Source organism: Gopherus flavomarginatus, chromosome 8, assembly GCF_025201925.1.
Source record: "Gopherus flavomarginatus isolate rGopFla2 chromosome 8, rGopFla2.mat.asm, whole genome shotgun sequence".
Taxonomy (NCBI): domain Eukaryota; kingdom Metazoa; phylum Chordata; order Testudines; family Testudinidae; genus Gopherus; species Gopherus flavomarginatus.
The window spans coordinates 39,417,792-39,433,725 of NC_066624.1; positions in this window are offsets into that span (position 1 = coordinate 39,417,792).

A 15,934-nucleotide genomic window follows, 5' to 3' on the forward strand; every position below is an offset into this window, starting at 1 on the left:
ATGCTGCTCCACCAATGGGTCTCCGGGTTGGCTCATTTCACAAGGCCCACTGGATGCTGTTAGTCAAAGGCATTCATCCTCCATGTTAATTCACCCTGGCCTTCCTCCCCATCCTCTTGCTCCACCAGCGGGCTCACATATTGATTATTTCTTCTTCTCTGTATTACAGAAGAATTCAGAGACCACAGTCAAGGTCAGGGCACCATTGTGCTAGGTGCTGTGCTCAAAAGTGGTTAGTGATTTTGAGTGCCCAGCTGGAGACACCTTGCCAGGATCTAGTTTTCAGAGGGAGGATGCTGTGATAGGGTGTTCACCCCACACAAGGCCTGGAGTGGCTAATGGGGCCAATTAACTGCCCAAGCTGGGAAAGGAGACAAGGAGCAGGGATTTAATTAGAAGAGGATCAGCTGGGCAGAAACAGGCAGGGCCTATATAAGCCAGGAAGCTGGCAGCAGAGGAAGTGACAGAGAAGGAGTCTGTATTCACACCCTAGGAGAAGGGAGGGAAGTCTGGGGCTAGAGGCAAGTAGCCTCAGGGCCACCCAGAGGATTCCGGGGGTCTGGGGCCATCGGTGGCAGGCGGCTCCGGTGGATCTCCCGCAGGCGTGCCTGTGGAGGGTCTGCTGGTCCCACGGCTCTGGTGGAGCATCCGCAGGCATGCCTGCGGGAAGTCCACTGGAGCCGCAGGACCGGCAAGCGGCAGGGTGCCCCCCGCACAGTGAAATGTCTAGAGCCGGCTCTGTTCGGCGGCAGGGGGCCCTTCCGTTCCAGGACCCACCGCCGAAGTGCCCCAAAGACCCGTGGTGGGGGCCCTCCGCCGGCGAATTACTGCCGAAGCGGGACCCACCACCGAAGTGCAGCCTGCTCTTCGGCGGTAATTCGGTGGCGGGGGACCCCGTCGCGGGTCTTCGGGGCACTTCGGCGGCGGGTCCCAGAACAGAAGGGCCCCCCACCGCTGAATTACCGCCGAAGACTGGGTTGCACTTTGGCGGCAGATCCCACTTCGGCGGTAATTTGCTGGCGGGGGGTCCTTGCCCCCGGAGCTGAAGGTCCCCCCCGCTGGCAAAGACCAGGAGCGGAAGAAGCTCTGGGGCCTGGCCTCGCAAGAGTTTTCCGGGCCCCCTGGAGCAAGTGAAAGACCCCGCTCCAGGGCCCCCGAAAAACTCTCGTGGGGCCCCTGTGGAGCCCAGGGCCTGGGGCAAATTGCTCCTCTTGCCCCCCCTCTGGGCGGCCCTGAGTAACCTACAATTACTCCCTGGCAAATACAGACAGAGGGAGAGGCAGAGAGGGGGAGGAAAGGCTCAGGGGAAAAGCAGCAATGCATAGGGTAAGTCAGACCTTGGCTGCTGACGAGAGGACCTCTGAGCAGGACCTGGAGTAGAGGGTGGGCCGGGTCCCCCTACCAGTCACTGGTGGGGTGGCATGGTCAGAGCAGTAAAGGGAAGACTGCCATTTTGAATAGAGGGAATTTGATATACTCCCCTGGAAAGGGAAAGTTGGTGATCTGGCTGGAAGGCCAAGTCACAAAGAGGGATCCCCTTGAGTGGCAGATGGTGAGAGGATGACAGGAGAAATGCCGCCGGAGGAGAGCACAACCCCTAGCCAGAGCTGATCCCCAGAATGGCCAGGAGGAGGGGCCACTAGTGGTGGGGGCACCCCATGACAGATGCTTAATACTTTCTGAAGAACCAGCCCCTTTCAATGTCTCCGTCAATGGGCCTATCACAGGTGAACCCTAGGACAGTCACAAGAGCCCAGAGATTTCTGTGGAGACTGTGGGCCTGATACAGGGGCTCCTCTGGATTGGAAGAGATTGTGGTGGGGGATTTGAACTGCCCCGTTTATCTACTTAGTTATGATTCCTTCTGAGACAGCCTCTCTGGGGCCATGCAGCATCTCTGCCATTGTCTCACTCCAGCTGTGGAGCTCTAACCTATCACACTGGGTTTGTTTTTTCCCCCCAAAACAAGTGTGACTTTCTTGCTCTTCAGTTTGCTGCTGGGGAATGTTCCCGGCTGGGAAAGCAGTGCTGCGAAGCTGGAGGAGGGTCTGAATAGTTGCTGGAACATTAAACACAACTGAGGCAAAATAAAATGAACAGCTGCTGAAATGAAATAAAAGCAGGAAGTTCTGTGGAAAGGGAGAATTTGCCAGGCACTGAGTGCCATAGCAGGGCCACCAATCTCTTTATTACTTCAAACTGCTCAGCTGAGTGTCATGAGCTCTATATTGCTAGCAGCTACTGGAGATCCTCCTATAAGGGTGGTAGAAGCTGGGACAGGAGCACGTGAGTTCTGTCCCCTCTGCCGTGATGAGGTCCTATGTGGAGAAGTCATGTAGCAAGCACAGTAAGGATGGCAAAGTCCTAGGAGATGCTCTTTCTCTCTCTCTCCTGGGCTTTTGCTCTGAGTCTCTGTTTTCTCTCTGAAGAAGGCAGGGGTTCTTGACGGCGGGGCCAGGGAGTGGGTGAGAACACCCTCCTCTTCTCCATTGCTCTCTGGGAAGGATCCTAGCTAGATGAGAGGGGAAAGCTGCTCAGGAGAAGGCTGGAAAACACCGGCATAAAGCAAATATAGTCAATCAAATACAGGAAATCAGTGGTGTCACGGAGATAGCTGGGAGTGCTGGTGGCATAGGGTCTGAGTGCAGCTCATGCCTTGCTCCCATATAAACAGCATGATATTTTTAGCCCTGGAAAAGAGCCATGGAACTGGAGAGAGACATTTAATGCAGTTTTGACCAAAGTCTCCTTTCACCTTGCAATCTACTCTCCTTCTATTCAGACCCTATGCCACCAGCACTCCCACCTATCTCCGTGATACCACTGATTTCCTGAGGAAACTACAATGCATTGGTCACCTCCCAGAAAACACCATCCTAGCCACCATGGATGTAGAGGCTCTCTACACAAACATCCCACACACAGATGGAATACAAGCTGTCAGGAACACTATCCCTGATGATGCCACAGCACAACTGGCTGCTGAGCTCTGTGCCTTTATACTTACACACAACTATTTCAAATTTGATGACAATATATATCTCCAGATCAGTGGCACTGCTATGGGCACCCGCATGGCCCCACAATATGCCAATATCTTTGTGGCTGACCTGGAACAACGCTTCCTCAGCTCTCGTCAACTCACGCCCCTTCTCTACCTACGCTACATTGATGACATCTTCATCATCTGGACCCATGGGAAGGAGACTCTGGAAAAATTCCACCATGATTTCAACAGCTTCCACCCCACCATCAACCTCAGCCTGGACCAATCTACACGGGAGGTCCACTTTCTTGACACCACGGTGCAAATAAGTGATGGTCACATTAACACCACTCTATATCGAAAACCTACCGACCGCTATACCTACCTTCATGCCTCCAGCTTCCATCCCGGACACATCACACGATCCATTGTCTACAGCCAAACACTGAGGTACAACCGCATCTGCTCTAACCCCTCAGACAGAGACCAACACCTACAAAATCTCCACCAAGCATTCTCAAAACTACAATACCCGCACGAGGAAATAAGGAAACAGATCAACAGAGCCAGACGTGTACCCAGAAGCCTCCTACTGCAAGACAAACCCAAGAAAGAAACCAACAGGACTCCACTGGCCATCACATACAGCCCCCAGCTAAAACCCCTCCAACGCATCATCAAGGATCTACAACCCATCCTGGACAATGATCCCACACTTTCACAGGCCTTGGGTGGCAGACCAGTCCTTGCCCACAGACAACCTGCCAACCTGAAACATATTCTCACCAGTAACTGCACACCGCACCATAATAACTCTAGCTCAGGAACCAATCCATGCAACAAACCTCGATGCCAACTCTGCCCACATATCTTCACCAGCGACACCATCACAGGACCTAACCAGATCAGCCACACCATCACTGGTTCATTCACCTGCACATCCACCAATGTAATATACGCCATCATATGCCAGCAATGCCCCTCTGCTATGTACATCGGCCAAACTGGACAGTCTCTACAGAAAAGGATAAATGGACACAAATCAGACATTAGGAATGGCAATATACAAAAACCTGTAGGAGAGCACTTCAACCTCCCTGGCCACACTATAGCAGACCTTAAGGTGGCCATCCTGCAGCAAAAAAACTTCAGGACCAGACTTCAAAGAGAAACTGCTGAGCTTCAGTTCATCTGCAAATTTGACACCATCAGCTCAGGATTGAACAAAGACTGTGAATGGCTTGCCAACTACAGAACCAGTTTCTCCTCTCTTGGTTTTCACACCTCAATTGCTAGAACAGGGCCTCATCCTCCCTGATTGAACTGACCTCGTTATCTCTAGCTTGCTTGCTAGCATATATATACCTGCCCCTGGAAATTTCCATTACATGCATCTGAGGAAGTGGGTATTCACCCACGAAAGCTCATGCTCCAAAACGTCTGTTAGTCTATAAGGTGCCACAGGATTCTTTGCTGCTTTTACAGATCCAGACTAACACGGTTACCCCTCTGAGACCATCCTTCCAGTGGCAGGTGGAGATGCTGGGGTGATGTTTATTGCTCACACTCCAGTACCATTTGGGGTGGTATGAGCTTCTTGGTGCTGACAGAGGCCTGGGAGTAGCTGGAGTCCATCCAGGGAATTGGGGCATCTCTCCTATTTATCACAGCCTGGGGGCACCTCTCAGATTCCCCCTCCTCCCCACACCTTCCTCCTGTTTAGCAGGAAATCTCCACATGCCATTCCCCTAACTTGCCACACAAGCAAGTTCCAGTTCTGGACACATCTCCTGTTCCACCCACCCTAGCCTGATGGGCCTGTATCCTCCTGTGGCTGGCATGGCATAGGAGTCTGGAGCACATAGAGGGGTTACCAGGACCATTCTCATGTGGGAGCATCTTCTCTCACCTTTGCCCAGGTGCAGATGATTCCACCGGGTACAACGTGATGGAGAAACAGGGGCCCTGGTGCCTTCCTGGAATAGGATGCTCCATGTGGAAAGCCCTTGTGGTTTGGTCCTATGCCACACCCTCTTCCCTTCTGGTGTAAGGACAGTCTCACCCTGTGCTTTTAATGAGAGTGGTTTGTCATGCCTAGGCTGCGGGATGAATAATTCAGCGATGGAAACCCATGCAATGTTATTCTTTCAGCAAAAAGTCCACAGACTGTGAGGATAAGCAGCGAACAACTGCATCTCATTACGGGAGAGAGAGAGACAGTGAGTGCATGCCGTGGCACCAGCAGCATTCAAAGGGAGCCTCTTAAGGCCCCTTCTCCAATCCGGAAACTGAAGCTCCAGCTGCCACCTCTGCTGGTGCAAATCCCCAGTAATCCTTCGCCTATTGCTTTGTCCAGAGGGGATCTTCTATAATTGATGCCTTTTATTCTTGATAACCCTGTTTTAATTTGCTGGTCGCTGCAGTATGTTCGCTTTCGGTTGCGGGCTTTTAAAAGATTAAGAGCAGGGGGAAGAGCAGGGAGGGCATTGGGGGCTCACTTTGAACGCCTCATTTTTGATGAACGGAATGCCAGAAACAAAAAAGTAAACCCCCCTCAGAAGTGATTTTCCCAGTTTTCACAGCACTTGGCCCTACACCTGCCGTACCTGAGCACCAGGTTTTGCCCAAAGAGCTGCTGCCCTGCTGGAGAAAACTCCCAGGCAAAGGTGGATCCAGCCCCATCTCACATGATGGTTCCTGTTTCCTCTTGCTAATTACCAAAGCTCTCCGGGCCCTGGCCCCACCCACCTGGCCTGGCACACCCAGAGCTCCTGCTGAATCCAGCTTCAGGGTGGGGAGGAATACAGGATTAATCTGTTTTTTTAGATGTGGACTTCCTCCCTCTCCCCCTCCCTGCCCCATGCCAAACATGAACCCTGGTGCTAGCAATGACGGAAAGGACCTCTAGGACCTGCAAAGCCCATGGCCAAGGGAGACTAGACTGGTGAGATTCACGCTACATGGGATAGGCCTAGATTTTACAGAGGCCTGTGAAATCTCTTGTGGACTGAGCCTACTAGTTAGAGAGACTGGGGGAAGAGAGACTGGTTGAGGGGGAGGGATCCCCTTCCTCAAAGAATAACCTCACTGCCCTCCACCTCAAAATCCTAAATTGTACAGTATCCGGCTGTCTAAGCACCTAGCATGAGAGCGGACTAGATAAATAACCAGAGAAAGGACGTTGCTGGGATCCTAGGGATCTAGCGCAGTGGTTCTCAAACTGGGGTCGCCGCTTGTGTAGGGAAAGCCCCTGGTGGGCCAGGCCTGTTTGTTTACCTGCCCCGTCTGCAGGTCCGGCTGATCGCAGCTCCCACTGGCTGTGGTTCGCTGCTCCAGACCAATGGGGGCTGCGGGAAGCGGTGGCCAGTAAGTACCTCAGCCCGCACCGCTTCCCGCAGCTCTCTTTCACCAAATGTTTGATCCACTGTGACAGTCCCCCTTCAGGTCCCTCCGAGGGTGGAATCCTGACACCAGACCATGGAACAAATCATGACATCAGCATTAGAGCTATGCTGGGTATAGAAGAAGGCCAAAGAACAGAACTATCCTCATACACCAGATAACATTCACCCTGAAGATAAGCTCAAAGAAACCACTGCAGGATGAGGGGGCTAGCCTGGGACGCAGGAGACCAGCATTCAATTCTCCACTCTGCCACCAACTTCCTGTGTGACCTTGGACAAGTCATTTAGCCTCTCTGTGCCTCAATTCCCCCATCTGTGCAATGGGGATCCTAGCACTGCTGTAGCTCAGATGTGTGTTGGAAGGATGAAGATGCTATGACTGTGAGGGGCTCAGAGACAGTGGTGATGGGGGCCATTGAAGACAGAATGTCGCTGATGTTTAGGGCCAGCTGCTGCTACCTGCACTGCTCCTTCTGCCATCAATGGCAGTTGCACCTGTGTGTCTGAGGGAAAGATGCTCTGTCCTGTGCTAACCGTGGTGTGCTGTTTGTGTTTATGAAGCTGAACTCAGTTCTCCCTGGGGATCCTTTCCCATGTGTTCCATTGCATTGTTAGTTGCTGCTGTCCATTTCTGCAGGCAGAAAACTGCAGTGGGGTCAGTGTCTCTTCTATTAATAGTGACCCTGACTATTCACACTCTTATAGCAGGAATGAATGAATTTGGAGACTAAATTCTTCCCCTTTCAGGGGCTGGAGTCCATTAGTGGAGCAATGTTGGGGAAGTCCCTTCAGGACTCAGTGAATTGAAACTGAATTCCCCTACTTCCTGCAGCAGGTGACATTTTCAGGCTTGTGTTGAGCTCCTGTGGAGGAATAGAATGGAGGGAGTAGAATACAGCTGCCTGTAGCTTAGGTGTGCAGAAATGCCCCTCAATGTTTAAAACCTTCCTCGCAGCCACTGTGGTCAGCAGTGGTGGGATCTTCTCCCTTCTCTTTGGAATGGCCCTCGTAGTCTGGGCATCTTGTAAGAGTTTGGATCAGCTAATACATGTCTACTCGGCTATAACGCGACCCAATATAACACGGGTTCGCATATAGCATGGTAGCAGCAGGGATCCGGCGGCGCTTTAAAGGGTCTGGGGCTCCAGCAGCTGCAGGGAGCCCAGGGCCCTTTAAATCACCGCTGGAGCCCTGCCGCCACTACCCCTGGGCTGCAGCAGCAGGGCTCCAGCTGCGCTTTAAAGGGTCCGGGGCTCTGGCTGCTGTGGGGAGACCCGGGCTCTTTAAATCACCACTGCAGCCGTGCCACCGCTACCACAATATAACAGTGTTTCACCTATAACGCAGTAGGGATTTTTGGCTCCCCACGACCGCATTATATCGGGGTAGAGGTATACAATCTGCTTTCATCCTTCCCTCCTGGCACCAAGGGGATTTTTAGAACTAAGGAATTGCTCAATAAGCTGGCAAACCATTACCAAGCCAGGAGAGGTTACTCCTACTCCCTGACCTCACATAGTATTGATTCAGACCTTTTGGATGCTGGCTTCTTACCTGCAGTCCATCCACCTAAGCCCTGGAACATGAATCTGTGGCAGACACAGTTTACTGACTCTGGAAATCAGTCCATTACAGTGTATTTCAAAAGAAGACAATCAAATACATTTTCTTTAAAAGTCTTTATAGTCAGTTGAAGCCAAGAAATAATACAGCTGTAAGGTATTGAACCTGGAGTTTTGGCATAAGGATAATTTATGCCATGCTCTAGCCTGGTTCCCTATCTATATATTTTTGTCTGTATACGAACATACACAATGATGTCTCCCCTTGTCGGAGTTAATCCACCTGTCTGAGAGGGGTACCTAGGCTGACAGACAGGAGAATTCTTCTGTTGACCTAGCGCTGTCTACACTGTAGGTTAGGTTGGCATAGCTCTGTCTCTAAGGGATGTGGATTTTTCACACCTCTGAGAGACACAGCTATGCTGATGTGAGTTTTCAGTGTAGACCAGTGTGACGTTATCTGGTTAATATGACCGTATAGATCATTGTTGCAACCACTGTTATATATTTGCAACAAATCTTGTACAAAATGTGGCATGTAAGATGTCTATAAAAAGGTTATGATTTCTGGTTATGATTATGCTATCTGTATGCAGGTATCATTTTTGTATTTGAAGTTATGAGTATTGGCTCTACACCTGGATTTCAAAAATTTGCTCTTGGGGTAACTAACAAGATAGTTAGCCAGCACCTCTTGGAGGGACTATTCAAATTAAATCGCTCATCAATAAACACTTAACAGACAATGGAAAATGGGAGACACCCATCTACACTGAATGGACAGTCCTGCAGACCTGCTGTTGGCTGCTACTGTGTCCAAACCTTTATGCATGGACATGTGACTTGCCCATGTGACTCCAAACACTATCTTGTCACCTGTAATTTTCTGCTAGCTGTGCTGAGGGCTTTGTTCCCTCCACATGGCAGAAGATATAAAAGGCTCTGGAAACCCTTCCATTTTGCCTCTATCCTGCTCAAGCCTCTGGAATATGAATTTATACTAATGGGAGCATCTAACCAAGGGACTGAGGACCTTCCAATGATTTGGAAGCAGCCAGAGACTTGACTTAAGCCAGCAGTTTATTCTATCACTGCTACAAGCACGAACCAAGAACTTTGCAATTATTGTATGTATTTGATTCCTTTAACCAATTTTAACTCTCACCTTTTTCTTTTTCTTTCTTTCTTTCTATAAATAAACCTTTAGATTTTAGATACTAAAGAATTGGCATCAGCGTGATTTTTGAGTAAAATCTGAGTTATATATTGACCTGGGTGTGTGGTTGGTCCTTTGGGATCAGAAGAACCTTTTCATTGATGAAACTGATTGTAAAGAACCACTCAACTTTAAATCCAGTGGTTTTGGTGGTAATACAGGGACTGGGATACTGGAGGAAACTGCTTTTATGACTTTTTGTTAACCAGTATGGTGAAACAGAAGTTTACTTTTGTGGCTGGTTTGGTATATCCTATGGGGGATTAGCAACCAATCTTGAAGTGTATCTGCCCTATTTCTCAGCAGTTCGTCCTGAATTTGGCATCCTCAGTTGTGACCCACTCGAGATTTGTGGATCTCTTCTCTTCTCTCTTGGCATCTAGTTCTCAGTACAAAAGCCTATAAACAGTAGGCAATGATAATCCATGGTGAGTAGACAGGTGGGTTTCAAACCTTTTGCTCTAAAGACTCTTCACAGAGTGCAAAATATGGTGGAGGAAAGAACAAGTGATGAGGAAGGCTAAAGAAAAAGAAAGAGAAAGGAAATTGCTGTTCATGCAAGCACAAAAGACTTTGCGAAAGCTGGGGCAGAGCCTTGGGCCAGCTTTTTTGCTGCCCCAAGCATGGCAGGCAGGCTGCCTTCGGCGGCTACCTGTGGGAGGTCCGCCGGTCCCGCAGCTTGGAAGTATCCGCCACCTAATTGCCGCTGAATCCGTGGGACCTGCGGACCTCCCGCAGGCATGCTGCCGAAGACTCCCTGACTGCCAACCTCATGGTGACCAGCAGGCCCTGCGGCTTGCCGGCCCAGGCATGTGCTTGGAGTGCTGGTGCCTGGAGCCACCGCTGGGAAAGCGTGAATGTACATGTGTATGTAAGCATGTAACTGTGTAGATGCACATCTGCGTTTTTGCATGCACTTATACATATGTTTGTGCTTATCTATAGGCATTTTTTTACATCTCAAGGGTACATATCCATGGTCTGTCAAGATTGAAGGATGCCTACTACTATCTATAGGTATCAGAGGGGTAGCCATGTTAGTCTGTATCCACAAAAACAACAAGGAGTCTGGTGGCACCTTAAAGACTAACAGATTTATTTAAGCATAAGCTTTCGTGGGTAAAAAAACCACTTATATATTGCATGGAATGGCAATATATATCTATGCCTGTATCTGTAATTTTCACTCCATGTGTCATGGAGTGTGGGGAGTCCAGTACTGCACCCCTCTTCCTGGGACCCACAGTGACTCTCAGCCAGCCAGTAAAACAGAAGGTTTATTGGACAACAGGAACACAGGTTACAGCAGAACTTGCAGGCACAGTCAGGACCCCTCCATCGAGTCCTTCTGGGCTTTCAGGGTGCTTGGATCCTAGCCAGGATACCCTGAATTCTGCCCACACAGCCCCAAGCCCAAACTCAAACTCCTTCCCTCCTGCCACTCCCTTCCTTTGACCCCCTTCCCGGGCAAAGGTGTTGACCTTTCCCCTCCCTTACCTAGCTCAGGTTACAGGCTCCGGTATCGTTCATCCCCTAAAGTCCTCCCCTGCTCTCCCATTCCCTACACAGACAGCCCCTACTCCATCACACCATGCGTCTGAAAAAATAGGTTTTTTACCCATGAAAGCTTATGCCCAAATAAATCTGATAGTCTTTAAGGTACCGCCAGACTCCTTGTTGTTACTATCTATAGGCATGCATATATCTGGACATCCCTGTGTGCATTTGTGTACAAGCAGCTGAACTCCTGCACTTGTGTGAAGGCTCGGACAAATATGCCCACATGCCTTTCTGAGTCATAGGGCTTAAAAATCTTGTTTGTAATGATCTGTGGGGGAGAACATGGTACTGACTGCGCTCTTCATAAAATAAACTGTATCTGGATCACATTTGCAGATGACAGCAAACTGGGAGGGACAGGGACTGCAAACAGAATGATGGATAAAGCACCATTATGGGATGATCCTGTGGTCCTAGTGAGATGGGCAGGGTGAAAGGGGAGATTTAATTTAGATAAGTGTTGAATAAAACACTTGGGGCCAAAAGCTAAGGCCAGCACAGATGCAAAATGGAAGACTGCAATTTAACCCTGAGAGTGCTCCTCTCTTCAGGGATGCGTTGACGCCTGGCTAGCTGTAGATCTCATCTCCTCCTCTCTCACAAGTCACCTGGCTTTGCTCCCCTCCCATAGCCACCCCAAAATTGCCCCAACACAGCTGCCTCCCATCTTCTTGGCCTGTTTCCTCGCCCGCACCACATGCCTCCACTCTGCTGCCCTGTTGTTTCTTGAACCCCCATGGAAGCGGATCCTGGCCCAAAGGGTAGGTCAAAGTGACACCATGCAGGCAGGTTGTGCGGGGAATCCCTGAAGGGAAGAGAGGAGGGAATTTGTCAGTAGAGGAGAGATGGAACTTGTGGCAGGCAAGGCGCTCCTTTCTGCTGCTGGAGACCCCCTGAGCCCCCAGTCTAGCATCCCCGACCTGACAGCCTCCTAAAAGTTGATGAGCAGAATGCGGTTGAGGATTTTGGGCTGTGAGAGGGTACCACATGGGCTGAGACCTCACAATGTCAGCCAGCTGCTCAAGAAGCAAATGTTGCTGTGGGCTATGTGGTATGTACAGAGTTACTGGTATAAACTACATGAGCTGGTAACAGCCCCTCTACACAGCAGTAGTATGGGGAGCATAGTGGGAGAGCTGCAGAGGGAGTCGGACATATTGTTGTGAAATGGACCTTGAGAAATTGAAGAGAATCCAAAGAAGGGTGACAAAGAGGATTAAAATATTAGAAGGAGATGGGGCCTCTGAGGAGGGGGAAAAGGAAGCAAATGGCCAGAGAATACAGGGAAATGTGGTCACATTGGAGATAACTCGTGAAATATGTGAGGCTAAAGAGGGGGTGGGATTGTTTACTGGGGCTGAGATGACAGAACAAGGCAGTGAGACTGGAGACTGTACATGGAAACCTGTAGGCCGGGCATTAGAGAGAATTTCTTGACCATGACAACAATTAGCCTCTGGAACAGCCTGTCCATGGAGGCTGAGCTAATCACTAGGTGCCATCAAGGTGTACAGGCCAGTGAGAGGTGTTGTCCTACTGCAAGGAGATGAGTCATACCAGAACTAGGGCCTGATTAAGCTGCATGTGGTGATGAGTCATTCCTGTGCTAGGCTTCAGGCCATGCACAAGCCAGGAGCTAGTGGGGTGACTCCTAGGGCAGGTATATAAGCCTCACATGAGAAACAGCAGCTCAGTCACTTCAGGGCTTGGAACCCTCCCCTGCATGATAACAGTGACAGATTCCACAGGCCTCAGCCTGCTCCAGCTCTGTTCCCAGCCTTACTCTTGCCTTGTTCCAACCTGGCTCTGGACTCCTGATTCTGGCTCCAACCCCTAGACCTGACAGCCGCTGCTCTGGACCCTAGGCCTGGCCATCCCCATCCCTGTTTCTGACATCTATGTCCTTACGACTGGGCTCATCCTCTTTGTGGGGGTTCAGGGAAGGCCCATGGAGCTGTGCCTGGGGAAAGCCCCCACTGGTGTGAGGGAGGAGCAGTGCTTTCATGTTACTTGTGGTGAATTTGGTGGGCACTCACTGCTGCTGGTTGCAGTGAAAGTCACCAAAGAGAAGCCGTGAGAGGATGGTGAGGACAAGACTGACCATGGGGTGGGAGTTGGAAGGAGCTCTGCCCCAGCTCGCTAGGCTCCAGCATCTGTAGCATTTTCCATTCCCCTCCCATACCCAGAGCCATTCCCACCACCCTTCTCAAACCACTCCACTGGTTCCTCATTCATTTTGGTATCCAGTTCAAACTCACTGTGGACCTGCTCCAGCCTGCTTATTGGACAATCTCTCCCCAGGGTCTTCCAACAACCTCTCCAGTGCTGGCACGAGAGCCTTCTCTTCTGTAGAGCCTGTCCTCTGGCACAGTTATGGCCATGTCTCTGCCTCATCTACTCTGCTGGTAGTTCCACATCTCAGCTGATGGCATAGCTTTTGTCCCTCACCTGTACTTCTCTGGGCCTCTCCTGCCATTATTTACTCTCTGCAGTGTTTTGGGGCAGTTCAGTACTGTGCCCACCTTGCTTATAAAAGAGTTAGAGACCTGCAGTCCATCTGGACCCTGGCACTGAATATCAGCCCTTGTGTCTGCTCTGAGACAGAACTCTGAAGGGAAGCCTTATGTAAAGCATTAGGCTATGTCTACACTGCACTTTCGTCTGTAAAACTTTTGTTGGTCAAGGGTGTGAAAAAATTACACCCTTGACTGACGAAAGTTTTTCCTACGAAAAGCACTGGTGTGGACAGTGCTTTGTCTGGGGAGATATTCTCCTGCCGACATAGCTACCACCACTCACTAGGGGTGGTTTTGTTTTGTTTCTGCAGACAAAGAGTGGCTGCACTGCATACCTTACAGCGGAACCAGGGCCGGCGCTTCCATTTAGGAGACCTAGGCGGTCGCCTACGGTGCCAGGATTTGGGAGGGGGGCATTTTGCCGACCTCGGCGGCAATTCGGCGGCAGGGGGTCCTTCCGTGCTCTGGGTCATCGGTGGCAATTCTGCGGCGGGTCCTTCACTTGCTCCGGAACCCGCTGCCAAAGTGCCCCAAAGACCTGGAGCGCAGAAGGATTCCCCCCCACTGCAGAATTGCCGCCAAAGACCGGGAGCTCAGAAGGACCCCTGCCTAGGGTGCCAAAAACCCTGGCGCCGCTCCTGAGTGGCACTGCTGTAGTGGCACAGCTGTGTCGCTGTAAGGTGCGCAGGGTAGCCATAGCTGAAGCTGTGATATGATTGAAATGCTGAGAGAGACTGAGCGCAAGCAAGGGTGCTGCACGTGGCACTGGGGGGCACAGAGCGCAGGGCACACTATTAATCTGAAGAGGTGAAAGTATTGTATCGTCATTCCATGCCATGTTATGTCAAGGGGCTGCTTCACTTTTAGTACGTGTCCTTCTCTTTCATTTGATGTGAAGGATCCCCCTGCTTTGGAGGACAGGTGCAGGGTTCAGGAAGGGCACACCCCTAGGGCCAAATGCACTGCTGGCATCGACAAATGTAGCACCATTGGCTACAGATGAACTGCACCCACTTGCTCTGGCATGGAGTTTGGCCCTAAGACTTGGACAGTGGGTGCTGACACCTGTGGGATGTCCATGGGGATGGTGGGATGACATTCTAGTATGAGCATGATGAGTGGGAGGCTGGAGAGCTCAATATGGAAGCTATGGCATTCTGGGGTAGTCACATGTGGCCAGTGGCCTGGTGAGGCCTCAGTGTGGAGGATGGGACACTCTGGAATAGTCCTGACTGAGCTTACAACCCAATGGAGGGTGGATGGGGCACTCTAGGATAACCAAGGTGGCTGAAGCCTCATGTGGGATCTTCAGAGTAAGGGCATGAGTCTCAAGAACAACTGACGTGGTGGCTCGGGGCAGGTGCCCCCAGGCTGCTTGCATGCCTCTATGGAAGGGGTGCTCTATTAGTTTAGTCCTGTCTCTCTAAGTGCCTCAAGTGTTTCCAACCAGTTTTGGGGGAGTACATTATACTGCCATCAAAATGTGTTCTCTTGGCAGATGTGTCTGCAGAAATGAGACCAGACAGGCTAGCACTCAATTGTGCCTGATCTAAGAGAACTCTGCCCATGGCTTCAGCCTCCTCCGTTACCTCTCCTGCCTGTCTGAGTTTGTGCCTGTAAACAAAGGCGAGAAACTGCTCTAAAAATCAATGCGTTGGCTGATGCCAACCCAGAGAAAAGGTTCAGCCTGCAGAGTCTGCATAGAGCTGGGAAAGAGAGGTGCTAATGCTGACTTCCCCCATCTCTCTCCCTCTTCCTCCTTTAGAGTATCCTCGTCCCCTTTAATTCTCCCAGGACTGCAAACATTCTAGGCGGTCGCTGTAGGTTCAAGGTGGCTCAGATAACAACTCGATGGATGGCTGGGGGGGTCTCCAGGCCTACTCGTTGCCATGGTGATTAGTAGGCCCAGAGAGGATTAATGAGCTGGGAGCATGAGGTTTTTCTGTTGGTTTTGATGAGTTCTATTTGTTTTTCTTCCCCCACCCCAAACCCCGATGGTCTCAAAGCACTAAAGCAGAAGGAGATTACTAGAAGCGAAATATGCTGTAGCATTACCTGCGTTAAATACAGGCTGTCCTGCTGAGGCTAATTGGAATGTACTTTTTTTTTTTTCCAGAGAGTCCTGGAAGGGACAAGTTTGGAAAACGAGGTGTTACGTGCTTTTGGCATCAGGAAATGAGAGAATGAAGGAATCAAAAATCGGATCCCTGACTCCTTAACGTTCTCCCTTTCCACTCCTCCCATCCTTCGCTTCCCCTGCCTTGCATTCACAAAACAGAGGAGATGAAGGATTAGTTTAATTAGGTATCAAATGTTCTTCCAGTGCACAGAGATGCAAATAATGACAGTGGAGGAAGCAGATGCTGCTTGGAAGGGAGATCTCCGCTCTTGCCAGTTGTGGGAGTGAAGGCACGGGGTCATCCTGATAATAGCAGTGCGTGGTGTACTGATCTATCACATGTCTAATGAACCCGTCACTGCAGTATCCAGGTGCTATACAACCCAATCAAGCTGCTTCCACCTTTCTCCAGCATTACATCCCAATTTGGGCAACGTTGCTAGAGGAAATAATGGCAGCTCCTGCCGTTGGAGACTTTGCCACCACTGAAGCAGGAGCGCCCCAACTCGGAAACAGTCTGTCACCCCGTTTCCCCATGTGCTGAGTCAGGGCGGGTACAACTTCCCTTCTT